Genomic DNA, 15,792 nt, shown 5'->3' with positions numbered 1-15,792 from the left:
AGCTATATGACAAGTAGAAGTGCGGGTTGTAGAGCTGCTTGACAAGTAATATTGTACTGTAAAGAGGACCCAGTATTTAAAAATGTAGCCAACTATTTTTTTTTTTCAAATACATCTGTTCATCCAATTATTTATTAAGCTACTAAGATGAGAAATATTACTATAACTGTAGAGACAGCTGCTCTTTCAAATGTAACTTGTAATGTATGTATATATGTATGTACAAATTTGGAACACGTGAGGCAATACTGACCCTACAACTTATCTTATAAGGTTAAGGAAAGCTAAACCTATGTTTCTAGCATTTGTAGACTTAGATTAAGCGTTTGATGATGTTGACAGGAGCACTCTCTTTCAAATTCTTAAGGTGGCAGGTGTCAAATACTGGGAGTGGAAGACTATTTACAATTTGTACAGAAACCAGATGGCAGTTATGAGAGTCCACGGGCATGAAAGGGGAACAGTGGTTGGGGATGTTATTCAATCTGTATACTGAGCAAGCAGTATAGGAAACAAAAGAAAAATTCAGAGTAGGAATTAAAATCCATGGAGAAGAAATAAAAGCTTCTGAGGTTTGCTGATGACATTGTAATTCTGTCGGAGACAGTAAAGGACATGGAAGAGCAGTTGAACAGAATGGACAGTGTCTTTAAAGGAGCATATAAGATGAACATTGACAACAGCAAAATGAGGATAATGGAATGTAGTTGACTTAAATCGGGTGCTGCTGAGGGAATTAGATCAGGAAATGAGACACTTATAGTAACTGATGAGTTTTGCTATTTGGGGAGGAAAATAACTGATGATGGTCAAAGTAGAGACAATATAAAATGTAGACAGGTAATAGCAAGGAAAGCATTTCTGAAGAAGAGAAATTTGTTGAGTTCGAGTATAGATTTAAGTGTCAGGAAGTCTTTTCTGAACGTATTTGTATGGATGTGAAACATGGACAATAAATAGTTTAGACAAGAAAAGGATAGAAGCTTTCGAAATGTGGTGCTACAGATGAATGCTGAAGATTAGATGGATAGGTCACGTAACTAATGAGGAGGTACTGAATAGAATTGGGGAGAAGAGGAATTTGTGGCACAACTTGATTAGAAGAAGGGATCACTCAGTAGGACATGTTCTGAGGCATCAATGGATCACCAATTTAGTACTGGAGGGCAGCGTGGAAGGTAAAAATCTTAGATGGAGACCAAGAGATGAATACAATAAGCAGATTCAGATGGATGTAGGTTGCAGCAGTTACTTGGAGATGAAGAAGCTTGCACAGGATAGAGTAGCATGGAGAGCTGCATCAAACCAGTCTGGACTGTAGACAACAACAACAACATTTGTTATTAATAACCCATCACAATTCAAAATTAACAATGAAGTGCATAGCTACAACACTAGAAGAAAGAATGATCTTCACTATTCTGGGTTAAATCTGACATTGGCACAGAAAGATGGGAAATATGCTGCAACAAAAATCTTTGGTCAATTGCCAAATAGAATCAAAAGTTTGACAGATAGCCAACCAACATTTAAAAACAAATTAAAAGAATCTCTGAACAGCAACTCCTGCTCAACAGATGATTTTGTAGATATGAAGTGGTAACATATATATTTTGCATAATAAAAACTTAAGTTAAACTGATATGTTCTACATCATTGCAGATGTTGTATTAATGAACTATGGAACAAGTATTACTGCAATCTTAATACTTTCACTACACAGACATACAACCACTTCCGGGTTTTTCCAGTGCTCAGTGCTCCCTGAAAGCTGTTCAGGTAGCCCACTGAAGTCTCTTGGACCTTCTCAATCACATTAGAATCATATTCTCTCAGGTTCCTTGTAAGCCACGCACCCCCATATCAAAATTCTCTTCAGAGATTTGTTCAAGAAATTTACTGTTCTGTGGTTCAAATGCACCTTGACTTTTGACGTGCACACTAAACACATTTTCAATCTAAGCATGATGCATAATGGTCTGTTCTCCAAAGGCTTGGAGACCACTAAGCCAACCTCCACAAGCAACATCATATGTAGGTACAGTCCTTCATCATTCCCAACTGGCCCATATTTATGGGACACACCATTTATTATTTAAAAAAATTCACTCTACAGTACTGTGTACACTGTGATGAAATCTCCTGACAGATAACTGTGTAAGAAAAAACAATCAGTCCAGGTCGGAAATGGTGTTTATGTTTATGGTACAAATTGATTGTTTTTGTTACACTATGATAGAAGATTTACATGAAGTGAAGAACGGGGAATGAAAGGGAAGGGATGGGTAGGAATTCAATGACTTACAGCCGCATAGGGCATTGTAGTAATGCAATGGCAAAAGCTGACAACTTGAGCTAGACTGGGAGTCGAATCCGGATTTACCGCTTCACGGCTGAATTAACCATATCGGCCTTCCGGACATGGTCCCTGATCGACTGAGATTTCCAACTTATCACATGCTGCAATGCAGCGTCCCTCATCCATTAACCCCTTTCTCGTAAATTATCAATTCCTGTAGGAGTTTGGATAATATTAGCGCATCCCCACCCAAACAATCAGACTTACAGAAATGTATATATTTGGGTGGTGTCTGTTCTGTCAGACATATGAGTGGGGGTTAATGTCTGAGGGATGCTGCATTTTAGCGTGCAATAAGTTGGAAATAGTCAGAGTGGTTAAGGTAGTCCAGGTTTGAGTCCTGGTCCAGCACAAGTTCTCAACTTTCGCCACTGCATTACCACAATGCCCTGTACGGAAGGACGATAATCCATTCTCTATTTCATATAAATGTATATTTGATTGAACAGATTCTCTGAAATATATACATGATATAAGATCATTGATATTAGATATATGACAACTAAGTACTGTACAGCAGCCAATGCCCAGATGCTTGATATTCCATGGGCAACAATCCTAACAACCTGACTATATGACTATGCCTAATAGTTCAGTCCAGTACACAAGCCCAACAAGTCCTCTCTCTGACATTTTCAAACCACTACAGAAAAAACTTTTATGCCGTGTCTCGATAGTTTTCTTCAAAATTTTTCAGTCCATCAGGGTACAGAGGGTGGTTTTTGTGGGGGGGGGGGGGAGGGGGGGGGGGGATAAAGACAGACTGAATGACTCAGTAGGTGAAGTCAGTACCTATACAAGATACAAGTTCAAATTCAAATGCAGTGCATATTTTTAAGTCATAAAATTTCAGCATAACATACACTGATGAGACAAAACATTCTGACCACAACCCACAGTGAGAGCAAATGCCAGCTGGTGACATTGCAGGCCTGTGACACAGTAAGGAAAGGGTGTAGGAAAGCAGAGATAAATTGGGGAATCACTCTAGTAACAATACAGGCCATAAATGGGGAAATTCACTGACATACACAACTTTGACAAACGGTAGATCAGTACTGCCTGCCATCAGGGAATGACCACCTGAGAAGTAGCCAAGCTGATCAGCTGTTCACATGCTACTCTCATGAGCATCCATGGATGCTGAAGGACAGTGAAACTGCAAGTAGGTGACAAGCATGACTACAGTTTCAGAAAAATTGGATGATTTAATCAAGATGAAGAGTTTCACGAATTGAGCAAGTCAACAATGAACTGGTCCACGTCTGGCCCTTACACTAGTAGTTATTCTGCTTGGCATCGATAGAGTTGTTGGATGACTTATTAAGGGATATCATGCCAAATTCTGTGCTGCATGTCTATGTCTCATGACAGAATATGGTAGTCGGAGGCTTGCCTTCTCTGTAGGTGAGGTAACCCGTGAGAGATCTGACAATGTACAATACTGGTGCAGGCGTAAGTGTTCCAGAGCACACTGTTCAGCACACATTTCTGAAAAATTGAATCCTCAGGAAAAGGATCCTCTGTGTTGCAGACTGGCCCAATGAAATTGTCAATTATGAATGCAGTGGGCAGAGGATCATTGAGATTTTACTACAACCCAGCACAAACTTGTTGCCTGGCTGGATGAATGACAGTTCTTGTTACACCGAGCCAATGGCTGCATCCAGATGTGCACTCATCCAGGCAAACAGCCGATCAAACCAAGCTCTGTGCTACAGACATAATGGGCAGAATTATGCCACTGGAAGCACCCGACAGGGCTACCACAGGATCTGTGATAGCTATCAAAGGTATGCTAATGAACTCATGTTGATGTCTTTGGCACCAAATTCGCCTTATCTGAACCCAATGGGAGACATGCGCAAGATTATGTGCCACCTCCACCCCATCAACCACCAACCTATAATTTATAGAAACTCTGTAACTTGAGCATTGACAGCTTATGCCACATATTTCCGGACACCTACGAAGGGCATGTCGAACACATGCCGTGCAGAATCGTTACTGTGATGTGTTCCACAAGTGGGCCATATACTATTAAGCAGGTGGTTATAATGTTTTGGCTCATCAGTCCATCTTCTACTGTGGAATGGGGGGTCAACGGAAGACTCTGATTCCACCCGTCGGCTTTGACCGTTGTTGTGGTGTGTGATGTCGTGTCATGTTTAGTTTGTGAGAGTGGCATGTTTGTAGGTGTCGTTTTGATGTGATCAGTGGTTCTCTCTGGTGGTGTGTTTATGGGTAGCGTGTTATGTGGTGTATGGGGTTCACTTGCATGGTAGCATTGCATGTGTGTGGTGTTTTTTTTAGTGAGTTAACTATTTTGGTTTTGTTATGTCGATGTTATTGTAGGTTTTTTTTCCATTCGTCGTGTGTGTATTTTGGTAAATTGCTTTGTTTATGTCTTTGGTAGGTATGGATATGACTGACAAGGTCAACAGGTTTCGGTTGTCGGCGATGATGGGGGACAGTGCGTTGTCTCTAATAAAATTTCTTAACCTATTCAGCCTGTTGGCTGAAGTCGTGAAATGTTCAGTGAGTCATGAAGAAATGAGGCTTACTAAAGTTCTGGTGATGTTGACCTATATAGGTCAAGGGAAGTGTTCGATTCTAATTTTGTTCGATTCCAATATTGTTGCGGTCAGTGGTTCTCTTTGGTGGTGTATTTATGGGTAGCATGTTATGTGGCGTATAGGGTTCATTTGCGTGGTAGCATTGCACATGTGTGGTATTGGTGGTGACTGTGCTTTCAGCGGAATATTTTTCAGTGAGTTAACTATTTTGGTTTTGTTATGTCGATGTTATTGTAGTTTTTTTTCCATTCGTCATGCAAATTGCTTTGTTTTTGTCTTTGGTAGGTATGGATATGACTGACAAGGTCAACAGGTTTCAGTTGTTGGCGATGATGGGGGACAGTGCATTGTCTCTAATAAAATTTCTTCAGCTACTCAGCCTGTTGGCTGTAGTCGTGAAATGTTCAGTGTGTCGTGAACAAATGAGGCTTACTAAAGTTCCTGTGTCTCAGACCGGGGACGGCTATATGTGGAGATGTCATAAGGATAACAGGTCAAGGCAAGTGTTCGATCCCAATTTTGATTTTCTAGGGGTTTTTTTGTGGTAAGATTAAGTGTGGTGGCGGTGAAAATTTTTGAGATTTATATTGTGGTATCGGTAGTTGATGTTGACCTATATAGGTCAAATGGTTCAAATGGCTCTGAGCACTATGGGACTCAACATCTTAGGTCATAAGTCCCCTAGAACTTAGAACTACTTAAACCTAACTAACCCAAGGACATCACACACACCCATGCCCGAGGCAGGATTTGAACCTGCGACCGTAGCAGTCCCGCGGTTCCGGACTGCAGCGCCAGAACCGCTAGATATATAGGTCAAGGGAAGTGTTCGATTCCAATATTGTTGCGGTATTGGTGTGGTGACTGTCCTTTCAGCGGAATATTTTTCAGTGAGTTAACTATTTTGGTTTTGTTAGGTCGACGTTATTATAGTTTTTTCTGCTTGTCGTGTGTGTATTTTGGTAAATTTCTTTGTTTATGTCTTTGGTAGGTACAGATATGACTGACAAGGTCAACAGTTTTCGGTTGTCGGCGAAGATGGGGGACCATACGTTGTCTCTAATAAAATTTCTTCAGCTATTCAGCCTGTTGGCTGAAGTCGTGAAGTATTCAGTGTGTTGTGAAGAAATGAGGTTTACTAAAGTCGTGGCCTCTCAGACCGGGGACGGCTATATGTGGAGATGTTGTAAGGATAACAGTTCAAGGGAAGTGTTCGATGCCAATATTGATTTTCTAGGTTTTTCTTTTTGGTGGTAGGATTAAGTGTGGTGTTTTGAGATTTATAATGTGGTATCGCTAGTTGCTGTTGACCTAGATAGGTCAAGGGAAATGTTCGATTCCAATTTTTATTTTCTAGGTATTTTGTGGTAGGATTAACTGTGGTGATGGCGAAATGAGATTTATAGTGTGGTATCGGTAGTTGCTGTTGACCTATCTACATCAAGGGAAGTGATCGATTCCAGTGGATTTTGTGTGTAGTGGAATTTGGGAAGGTTGCGGAGTCTTGTTGTTTTAGTGTTTTTTTTGTCGTTTGATTTAGTGGCGTGTGTTTATATTTAGTTTGTCCTCACCCAAAAACCCCCAATTTCCCCCGCTTGTCCCGTTATTTTCATGATATTTTCGGAGGAATATCTGTTTGATGGTTTTTCGATCTATATTTTAGTGTTTGTTGTCATGGTTACGTGATGACATCATAGGAGCGGTATGGGAGTTGTGAATGGTCGTTTCCGCCATACTGATGACGTCACTGGCCAAAGCAATGGGTGGAATCAGACGCTTCCGTTATCCCGGAATGGGAGATTCAGTCAAGCAGAACACTGATTGTGCAAACTATTCACTCCAGTTAAATAGCAATTATGACGGGATGGGATACTTAATTGCGTAAAACACAACATGGAGAAGCTAATTTTATAATATTCATTATGGGCAGAAACTTGAGTGGGCGGCTGTGTCGGTTGCTTTGAATTACTAAGAAGTATTAAATTCATCGGTAAAACCTTTCTCTTAGGAACATCACTTAAAAAAAAATCGCATGGTGTTTGCAATGTAGCACTACTAGGGCAGGAAGTTAAAGCACTCGACAATGTTTTATATTTCTATATTGCGAAATTTTTCATCCCGCTGTAAATAAAAAACCGTGGTTTACTGTAGCAGCCGCAAATAACACGAACCAATAAAAGAATTGCACATATATACAGAAAAAGCAGTTGCTTAAACTATTATCAAAGATTTGACGGGGCAATCATGCATACCACATACATCCGCAAAGTTGAACAGAAAAATGCATTGTGTGGTCGAACCTTATGACAGATGATAACATACTGTACCTGGCAACAACAGCGGAAATGTAAGCTATTACTTTTCTGACTGGTATAATATCATCTACTGCCGTGAAACTTTATCTGGATTTTATAACTGCCAGCGCACACTGTGTCAAGCAGCTTTAGTACCTTAGACTTTTAATCGTGTAGTTCCTTTTGTTTCATGAACTAATAGTTCAGTTCTACAAAATCAATTCTTGGGACCACAGCTGTCAAGCAGGACACGTTTTCCGACTAAATATGTTCTTTTGTATGTAAACAAACATGTTTACCACCGTTGCTGCAACAGATACTGCACTTCACGAACAATGACAGGTAGAGAGCCTATATCTATATATATATTGTTACTTGTGTCTAGGGACGTCAAATCCCGGCAATGATCTATCAGCCAATCGGTTGTGTTCGCCTCACTTCGGGTTTGCAGCTCGTAGCGCTTCTTGGTGGCAGACGCTGACAGCTCACGTTGTTAGGCCAAGCAGTTATTTAATTCATTCCGCGCGAAATTCAAAATTGTTTGTAAATTAGTGGGGTTTTTAATCTTGTGTACATTATCACAGCCTTCACATCAGCCTATGCCGTTTTTGCAGTTTTTACGACTTTCACACTTTACGGTAATGAAGGACTTTACTGAGAACGTCCTGAAAAATTTATTCCAAATAAGAAAAAAAAAAGAAAGACACACCACGAATGAATTATCCGAATGGGACGGAAAAAACAGCAGATTTGATGTACATGTACAAACAAACAAATGACTACAGTTTCAGAAAAATTGCATGATTTAATCAAGATGAAGAGTTTCACAAATTGAGCAAGTCAATAACGAATTGGTCCACGTCTGGCCCTTACGCTAGTAGTTATTCTGCTTGGCATCGATAGAGTTGTTGGAGGACTTATTGAGGGATATCATGCCAAATTCTGTCCAATCAGCGCGTTAAAATGTCAAAATCTAGAGGTGGGTGGAGGGCCTTGTCCATATTGTTCCAGACGTTCTCAATTGGGGAGAGATCCAGCGATTTTGCTGGCCAAGGTAGGGCACAATGGCGCTCAAACAAGAGTTAATAGGGGGAGGGCTACGACTGAAGGTGTCGACTATTTTTAATATTTTGGATGATGAATGGTAACCTGTAAGTAGCCATAAAACATTTCCAGGTCTGACTCCGTTAAAAACCTGCGCAGTACCGACATTTAAATCATTTTCTCGAAAGAAACACATGTGCCTACACCATATTTTTCCCCCCTGAGAGCTAGGTGAGGCTACTGCAGGCCCCCTTGTCCCCAGATAAAGGCGGCCTTAGGCGAGTGTTTCTACTGCTTGTCTTTGTCCTTGCCAAACCCTACCTTGGCCAGTAAGGTCGCTGGGTTCCTCTCCAACTGAAAATGTTTGGAGTATTATGGGCAGGATCCTCCAATCAGTTCGGAATTTTGACAATCTAACGCACCAGTTGGACAGAATTTGCAACGCTATACCTCAGGAGGATATCTAAGAACTCTGTCAATATCAAGGACATAGCCAAGAGGAGAGGGGGGGATCCATAGGGCTCAACCTCCCTTATCACGTAAATGATATTACACGGGTTCTAGCTGCCATGTAACGAAACTGTAATGACTGGAAAAGAACTGGACGCTGCCACAATCATATCCTCGAAAAAAGGAATGAATTTCGCCCCTGTTACCAGAACGACACCGAAACGGAACATTATCTGTTGCTTGGAAGAAGCAATACGAGGGCTTCCAAAGGATGAAGCAGAGGAATTCAGACGGGAAATCTGCAGAATAATCAACAGATGTCGATTACCTAAAAATAACATAACTGCGGAAGAACTAGTAGCTCTCCGATCCCTTAGAGACGACCCTGATACAACGATCCTACCATCTGTTACAACTTCTGCACCACTTGTTAGCAGCAGACACAGTGGCTGCACCAAAGACCGAGACGGCGTGGAGTTTTACAATTATTTATTGAACTTCCTTTACAATTTCTCCCTCCTCGTCGCTACCCAGACCTGCGGATCCCTCCGCATGGCTGCTGCTGTGTAGATTCTCCGACAATGCGCGCAACGCACGCCGCTGATCACACTCGGGAGCCTCAGGCCACCAGTGCTCCGCTGAAGCCAGGATGCCCTGTGGTTGAGATGAACTCGTCGCCGCGAGGTCAGCTGCCGACGCCTGCTGCACCGGCGGCTGGGAAGCCATCAGTCGCGATGTCCGCGAGGTCCCATCATGGACGGACCACGTGCCGTGGGGCCGGGTTGCTGTGAAGTTCCGGTGTCAGTCCCCGGCGGCGCCTGTGACTAAGACCGCGCTGCGGCCGGTCCTGCTGGAAGTACTCGCTGTAGTTAGTCAGCCATGGTGCCTACCGGATTCGGGCCGACCTCCAGAGCTGAAGCTGACATCTGGCGGCTAACACTTGACTCCTGCGAGCTGGAACAGACTTCCGGAATCGTCACCTACGAAGATTGAACATTCGGACACAGACCACATCTGTCCTCAGATACGAACTGCTTCCTAATGGCTTCTGTCTGTTGCTGCCTGCGCTCCACTATTTATATCCAGCAGGAGGACATTTTTTACCCTCGGTGGTAGCTTTTTGTTATTACTCCCGCAGTATATTGCAGCGTAACTTAGCATGCTGGCCTCACTTCCCCTTACTCAGCACTCTCCAGGTTTCGCTCGGCGCTCGGTCTGTGTGCGTCCTTGCCTCAGCCTGTCGGTGGACTGCTGCTGTCAGCAAAGCTGTCTGTGCTTGCCTACTTCGCAACGCCTTGGTCGCCGGCGTGCCTCTGTTTTGCCATTCTCCACTGCGTGAAGCAACGCTTACTACATGTGGATGCAAAACATCAGACAAAGGGAATGCAACAGTGCCATTAAGCACCGACGAGTAACAGCAGAAAACAAAACTGCTGCTACAAAATGAGGCCTACAAGAGGTTGAAGAAGGCTCCAACCCCGATGATGACTAGAAGGACGATAGCTCTACTGAAGAAATCTGACTTACCTGAGCCAATGAAGAAGCGGCTGCACCTCAGAGCGCCAGCGATATCACACCTTTATGAACTACCCAAGATCTATAAGCCTCTGAGACCGATTTTGGACACCATCAACTCTCACGGCTAAGCACTAGCAAAACACCCAACGACGCTGGGACACTGCAGCTACCATGTGAGAAACTCGACCAAATTCATAGAAGTACTCAGGGACATGCAACTACAAAGCAAAGACCTACTCGTGACCTTCGATGTGACGTCGCTCTTCACGAAAGCACCCCTTCAAGACTCCTTGGCAGTTTTGGCTCAGCATTTTGAACCACAAACAGTTAGCTTTTTCAAACACACACTGACAACCACCTACTTTCTGTGCAATGGGGAATTCTTCAAGCAGATCCACGGTGTGGCCATGGGTTTCCAACTGGGTCTGATGATTGCAAACCTCTATTCAGAACATTACGAGGAGGTGGCCCTTCAAGCCGCTGGACAGAAACCAAAGCACTTCTTCCGTTATGTTGATGATACTTTTGTAGTGTAGGTGCATGGCAGACAGGCGCTAGATGAGTTTCTGGAGCACCTCAACAGCATCCATCCGAGTATCAAATTTATGATGGAAATGGAGGGAAATGGACGCCTCCCCTTCCACGAGATATTAATTAAGAGGAAGGCAGATGGTTCACTAGGCCATACAGTGTATAGGAAGAAGACACATGCGAACCTATACCTTCATGCAACAAGCTGCCACCATCCAGCACAAAGACAGACAGTGCTGACCACCCTGGTAAAGAGGGCACACACCATTTGCGACAAAGACAGCCTACCATCCGAGCTGCAACACCTGATGGAGGTCTACCACCAAAATGGCTACAGTGAAACGCAGATCAACAGGGTGCTAAAAAGGAAGAAAGAAGCAGCATCAACCCCAGAAGAAGAAGAAGAAGAAGAAGACAAACAACTCGCATTCCTTCTTTACGTGGGTCCACTCTCGGCCAAAACTGCACAACTTCTGGGCAAACACAATTTCAAAACCGTTCTACATCTACCACCAAAGACGAGGGAGTTCCAAGGTTCTGCCAGACCCGTTGAAGCTTAACACGCCAGGAACATACAGCATCCCATGTGAATGTGGAAAACAGTACATTGGAAAGACACAGCGCTGTATATCTAAATGCTGTGAAGAACATATCAGATGTGTGCGACTAGGACACACAGAAAATTCAGCCATGGCAGAACACAGCATAAAGGAAGAACACACCTTCAACTTCGAAAAAATGAAGGTGCTGTGCTGAGCATCTGGCGTCTGGAAAAGTATTGTCAAAGAATCCCTAGAAATAACGATTCACGACAGCCTGGTTAACAGGGACGAAGAATGCCAAGTGCAGTGTGGAGCCCCGCGATAGCGGCAATTTGTCGGAACGCACCCACCTACATCCTCCGCCACAGACTCAGACAGAATGCCCACACTGACAAGGGAACCTCCCCATCGCACCCCCCTCAGATTTAGTTATAAGTTGGCACAGTGGATAGGCCTTGAAAAACTGAACACAGATCAATCGAGAAGACAGGAAGAAGTGGTGTGGAACTATGAAAGAAATAAGCAAAATATACAAACTGAGTAGTCCATGCGCAAGATAGGCAACATCTAAATCTGAGCGGGGGGGGGGGGGGGGTGCGATGGGGAGGTTCCCTTGTGAGAGCCGAACGCGACCGCCGGGGGCAGCCGCTATCCCCTCCACCGTGCGCCTGCAGCCGGACCACCGCAGCCTCCCTAGGACTAGTGGAGAGGAAGGGGGAGAACACGCGTACAAATACCCCACTCTCCGCAAATCTGGAACTCTCGAACTGTCAACCGCAGCAGCCGCCGCCTCTCCCACACTGTTCACCGTAACGGCGCGATCTCCCTGGGGCCGTTCGAACCCACAATCTTCCCTGTATGGTGACAACCGGATTTGCTCGATATTGCTAGTCTCAAGGGCATCGGGCAATACGCGACCGCCGAGACGCGATACGTCCTGTCCTTCAACCGTGTACTAGTCTTTTGGCCTCGACAAAGTCAGAGTTTCTCTTCCAGATAGCCGCCTGAGCTACTGCAGGATGGACACAGAGTGAACAAATCGACAAGTCGAAAAACAACTTACTGTTTCCAGTAGTGGATACATGGTTTTCAAGCACAGTATGAGTAAACGTGTTTATGTGCATATAAACTAATATACTGTATACAAAAGTGTAATGTAATAATCGATACTCATCAAAACACTACAAGCGTAGCCAACTTTATGGGCTATGTGACAGGGCCACTATCAACTGTACAGTGTTTTCATGTATATAGAAAATATTATGCAGTGAATTTACATAAAAAACAGCGACAAAATAAAAGTACAATTGTGTAATATTGTATAACAGCTCCGCCACTGTACCAAGGATGAAAAACTTAGCTTTGGCATGCCAAACTCGTAGGTAAACAACTGTCAACTACATATCATACGATTTTCGCAATATAATAACTGATGGAAGACTATCTGCATCCCACACAGGCTGCAGTGCCAATCATAACAAACAACGAGGCACAGCTCTATATCAGCAGAAGACATCGCTGTACATCGATTTCTGGCCAATCAGTGCGCCCTCTCCCTCCAAATATCCCAGCAGCTACTTCATCAGAGAACGGTAAACATTAGGTACTATGTTAATTTCGTTTAAGACAATTTATTTTTAGGTAACAATTTTCTGTTCGCATAAACACTTGAAGATGGGCAACAGATGCTCGAAATTCATTGTACTGTGTGCAATTAAACGTAAAACAAATAAAAGTGACTGGTGGCAGAAAATAAAAATAAATAATTATTTCACTGAGTCCCATTTTGCAAACGTAGTCAAAGTGGTCAAAATTAATTGTGAGTTACACATTGCAAATGTTAAAATAAGAGGCATTTGCAATGCCTACATCAACGAACACAACAGTTTATTAAGATCTTATAAGAATATTGCATCTGCATGCTCATCTAGCACCTAGAAATATTTATTTCTGAAAATTATGTAGAAAATGTATAGTTACAAATAAAATAAATTACACTTTAACAGCTGTCACTTTCTTTCACCTCTTATTTAGAATAACATTCCTGCAATTACTTTAGAATACAGGTGAGATGTATTGCGAAAGTTGAAAAAAAAGTGTTATTAGTATACTTGAGTAACTACATAAAACTGATCATTTTATGGTGAACAGCTATGATGATTACAAAATGATGTGAGGTTTGATTTCGTTCCGCGCAGTCAGTACCATCCAACTCTGATAACATGATATGTGTTTTTTTATTCTCTGTGATATAGGTCAAGAACCATGGCAATTTGGTGTTTATTGTAACAGGAACATAATGTTAACTTCCATCATTCACGTTTGTTGGAAGTTAAAGGTTTTACCACTGCAGTTATAAACACATAATGGTTAATTTCTGTGATGAAAGTGTGTGGTGCTTATATTACATGACACATGGAGAGGTTTATGTACGAGTAATCAAGTATTACTGAGTAATTTGTGAAAGGTGATTTGCAGTTTCATAACAGCTCACTTAATCCTAGCAACGGTTAAAATTAATATAATACTGGCAGTATATCCATTTTCTAGTACTGGCGACATAAATGCACTTGAGCACCTGTATAGTGGATTTGGGAAAGGAATTATAATTTTAGGGTGCTGTAGCTTTTAATAAACGAACATGACTATCCTATTATCAACTGTATTACACCGTCTTTTAGTGCACTTACACAAAGTATAACTCAAAAAGTCGGTAGAAATTAACTTCGATATTGCTTCTTATTTAACTGATGTGGGGTACTCAATAAAAATAACAGCTTTCAAATAAGTCTTCAGGGTAACATAACTAGCAACCTGCACATCACACGAGAGCTTCAAAGTTGTACTGTTGGGGACATGGTGTAAATATTTCAAGATGACAGTAATCGCCAGCTATCAAATATTAAACTGTCACTTGCACTTTCTCGAGCAAGTACTACACCTCCAAAGTGAGCTCGAGACACAGCTCAAAAAGCATACAAAATTCGCTTTTATTTTCGAAAGTGGTTCATGAATTTATCTTCGTTTATGAATACTGCTTTGTTTATAAAGGTTTTTTGATGTCCGTGATTTCTGGGTAAAATACGGATCCATCGTTTATGATTTCTCTTCTTTTTATTGTACTCATGATTCAAATCTAATGCCATAATCTAAATGTCAACACCAATTTCTGACTGAGTTATCTCAGCTGACGATATATAGTTATTTAAAACAGTGCCACTCTTCGACCACAGGTACGAATGGTGGTTGGTTCGGTTGGGGAGTAAAGGGACCAAACTATCAGCAGTCCCTTTTTCCATATTCAAACAGGTCTCGGGATAAAAACGTTACCAAAATGAATTGGGGAAAGTAAAAGGCGTAAAACTAACTCAGAGCCATACTTAAGAAGAAGCTGAAAGAGGGTAACAAAAGGGGAAAACGTACACTAAAAGGAAAACGTAGTGGAAGGTATTAAAATAATATAGCAGATAGCCTGGGCTGTCTGATCGCAAAATTAAAAAGGATGAGCCAGCCACTCTGCAACACACTAAAATCTCCAGCCTGAAAAACAAAGCTCAAGGAACATAGATAGGGAAAAGACCAACACCAAGGCGAACAAACAGCAAGCAAAAAGTGAGGAAGAGTTAAATGGAAGTTTGGGTGGAGGCCAGACACACACCTTAGATGGGGTGATGAAGACCATCCTCAAGAAGAAAACATAAAACCATACCAGCTGTTTGGCCAATGCGGAGTTGGCAAAGGACAATGAAGTCACTGCGATTGGCATGCATAGATGACTGCCATACAATCATTGTCTCCTTGAAAACTTGTAGTTTATTTGGTGTAATGAGGGTGCACCACTCGGCATCCCAGACCCCAAAAACTTTGCCACAGAAGACAAATTGGAAATCAGTCTGTAGTGGTTCAGTCTCCAGAGTTGATTTACTGGTAGCCTATTTGGCCAGCCTGTCAGCATGTTCAATGCCCAGGATTCCCACACATCCTGGTCCAAATGAAGGTCACTACAGATGACGAAAGACTCGTCTGTGCAGGAGCAGATATGCTCAAGAGCGCGATGGATGGCTGCCAAATCTGCAGTGAAAATACCCCAGGAACGCTGTTCAGTATATCCAATGTGACTGTAAGCAAGCCAACAAAATTGTAGACAATTGAGTAATCAGTGCAGACTGTTTTTGAGCCCTGTAGCTCGCCGAGAATATAAAGAAATTGCTGGCTGAGGGCATCAAGTGGCACTCGGCCTTTTGGACCTTGCAGTAGGTCCAGACAAAGCTGTGGCCAAGGCATGATCCATGTACGTAAGTGGACCTGCAGGAAAGGTGATAGAGGTAAGGTGTTGAGTTCAGTAAGAAGCGACTGGACACAGAGTGCAATTGGAATCCCAGAAGTTGTTGTGGGCAATGGATTGCCGTGTTAAGGAAATGGAGGTGGTAATTTGGATGGTGAGACTAATTATGATTGTGGTCTGTGTAATTCACAAG

General features: G+C 42.5%; 1 protein-coding gene across 6 annotated transcripts in view; it reads right to left on the bottom strand.

Moving 5' to 3' along the window:
• Positions 1 to 7,706, bottom strand: part of LOC126210645 (ankyrin repeat and protein kinase domain-containing protein 1-like) — a 206,979-nt gene extending 199,273 nt beyond the window's left edge. The window contains exons 1-2 of one of the 6 annotated variants that reach the window (XM_049939965.1): positions 7,605 to 7,691; positions 7,386 to 7,536 (exon numbers count right to left, since the gene is read on the bottom strand). The gene's annotated coding sequence lies outside the window, so the exon portion shown is untranslated. Of the gene's footprint in view, positions 1 to 7,262; positions 7,358 to 7,385 lie in introns of those variants that run through there. The other 5 variants (XM_049939966.1, XM_049939968.1, XM_049939969.1 and 2 more) reach the window with 5 other exon arrangements.
• Positions 7,707 to 15,792: the final 8,086 nt, after the last annotated feature.

This window comes from Schistocerca nitens, chromosome 10, assembly GCF_023898315.1.
Source record: "Schistocerca nitens isolate TAMUIC-IGC-003100 chromosome 10, iqSchNite1.1, whole genome shotgun sequence".
Lineage (NCBI taxonomy): Eukaryota > Metazoa > Arthropoda > Insecta > Orthoptera > Acrididae > Schistocerca > Schistocerca nitens.
Note: the sequence above shows the minus strand (reverse complement) of the source record. Positions and strands in the feature narration are given on the sequence as shown.